Raw genomic sequence first — 2,408 nt, 5'->3', positions numbered from 1 at the left:
GATTGTAGCATCGATGTAGAGAAGTGGCCATGGTAGCTGCTGAGGGTAGGGAGAGGGAAGAAGAGATATGATGTGGGGGCATTTTCAGGACTTGGAGTTTTCCTGGGTTGTACTGAAGGGACAGATGCTGGACATTTTGTGTCCTGCCATGGCCCACTGGGTGGACTGGGGAGAGTGTAAACTACAATGTAAACCATTATCCATGTGGTGTAACAGTGCTCCAAAATGTATTCACCAAATATAATGAATATCCCACAATGATGAAAGAGGCTGTTGATGTGGGAAGAATGGTGTTATGGGGCTGGGGAGTATATGGGGACCTCATTTTTTTTCTAATTTCCCCAACTTTATTAAAGAAAAAAGCAATGATGTTGAATCTCTAGAACAGAGTCATGTTCCTGGGATTTCTCCCTTGAAAACCTGATATTTAATTTTGAAACACATGCCATGTGTACATGGTTCCCAACTGCACTAAGCAGGTGAGAAGCTGAAATCTTAAAATGTTCATCTTCCAACTTTTCCCAGTCTGTGGTCTGTCTTTGGACCAGCGATAATTGCCTGAACAGCTACTATGGCTTCATTAATTTTTGTCTGTAGCTCTCTGAGCTCTTCTATATGCAGCAAACACAGAATTTGAGCACCTTCACTAAGAACTGCATCTCCTGTGTCAAAACCAAGAATATGCTTGTGTAAAGCAACAGGCAAGCCCTCTTCTGTTTGATTTGCTTTAGGAACTGCATCCTGCATCAAGCACTCCTGAAACCAAAATGCGAATTGCCTTAAGCATCACCAGGTAATCATCTTGACATTGAATGTGAAGAAGGTTAGCCAAAGCCATTACACCAGCTTTAACATCAGGATTATTTACATTCAAATTTATCAATGGCTCTGCCTTTTTAGTTGCACTATCAGCATTTTTTTGTATTTTCAGGGACCAAGTCTTTGTATTTTTCAGCACCATCTCCATATTCAAGTCTAACAGCTAACCCAAGAAGCCAGTCAATTGTTTCTTCTCAATCTGGAATATTGAAAGGACAGTTAACATCTCTGAAATACTTTTCAAAGAACTTGGGCCAGTCACTGCTGTGGATCTTTCTTAAATTACCTCTATCTTCAGTCTCATTGTGTCTAATTTTCTGATCTTCAAGCCAAACAATAAAGTTTCTAAATTCTGTTTCATCTTTGCAGTTGAAGCTGGAAGAGTTGTGGTAGTCGAGGGCCATCAGCTTGCATCAGAACATGGTCTCAGCTTCTCGCTCTGGCTAGGAGAGGAGAAGCAAAGAGGTGCTGACATATCAGGCACCCTTGATGCGGTGAGAGTCATATTTTTTTTAGTGTAACATTAAAAAAAATTATAAAGAGTAAAAATTCCCATAAATCCATCCCCACCCCTCCCTCACTTTTCCCTATTAACAACTTTCATTATTGTAGTATATTTGTCACAATTGATAAACACAAATTTAGGCATTGTACTAGGCATACTGTGTAATTTACATTATAGTTTATACTTTTCACTGCACAGTTTTATAGGTTTTGACAGAACTTATAATGATCTGTATCCATCATTGCCATGTGGTGCAGGAAAATTCCATTGTCCCAGAAAAGCCCATGTTGTACCAATTCTCCCCTCTCCTTCTCCTCAGAACCTCTGGCAGCTACTTCCTTTATGACAGTGTTACAGGTTCTTCCATTGTTAGAATAATAGCATCTACATTGGTCCATAATTGCTTTCTTCCTTTATGTTTGTTCATTCTCAATGTTGAGGATACTGGGATGGTGATGACAACTCTGCTTCTGATTGAGAGGGATTTAGATCCTTGGGGTAGATGGGATGGAGCTGTCTTGCTTGCCATTGTAGATAGTCTCTGTTTATTGGGTGTGGATGTTGTCCATCATCATCCTCTTGTTAGCTGTCCTGGGCAAGTCCAGTGTACTGGAGAGTAGGTTTTGCAACTCTGCTAAGATTCAGGGCTCAAGCGGCATATGAAGAGACCGAAGATTGAAGTCTCTGGGATACATACTTAATGAGTATAGTGCTAAACATGGGTTCAACTAAAAAGAGTAGAAGAGTCATGTGTAGAGAAATTATAAATGAGCCTATCTCTGTTAAATTGGGAAGCAAATATTCCAAGGTAAGTCACAATGACAGGTGCCATATTGCTGAGATTGTCAGCCTTGCCTATGGTGTCTCCAAGCCTCTAGAGCCCTCAGGAGCCCCCTTGCTTGAAGTATTATTTAATGTGGTAGTCAGTGAGAGCCTCCTAAGACAGGCACAGCAGTTGTTAAAAACTAAGAGTTTTATATGTAATACGTGAAGATCTCTAAGATATATTGTTCAAGGAATATAGGAAGGGAGCAGAGTGTTGTATAGAGTATATTTTCTTTAGTGCAAATAGGATATACACCCC

At 40.2% G+C, this 2,408-nt stretch overlaps 1 pseudogene; it reads right to left on the bottom strand.

Annotated features, from left to right (window-relative positions):
• Positions 1-455: 455 nt before the first annotated feature.
• LOC131275589 (RNA transcription, translation and transport factor protein pseudogene) lies at positions 456-1,241 on the bottom strand (annotated as a pseudogene).
• Positions 1,242-2,408: the final 1,167 nt, after the last annotated feature.

The sequence above is a fragment of the Dasypus novemcinctus genome, chromosome 23 (genome assembly GCF_030445035.2).
Source record: "Dasypus novemcinctus isolate mDasNov1 chromosome 23, mDasNov1.1.hap2, whole genome shotgun sequence".
Taxonomy (NCBI): Eukaryota; Metazoa; Chordata; class Mammalia; order Cingulata; family Dasypodidae; genus Dasypus; species Dasypus novemcinctus.
Note: the sequence above shows the minus strand (reverse complement) of the source record. Positions and strands in the feature narration are given on the sequence as shown.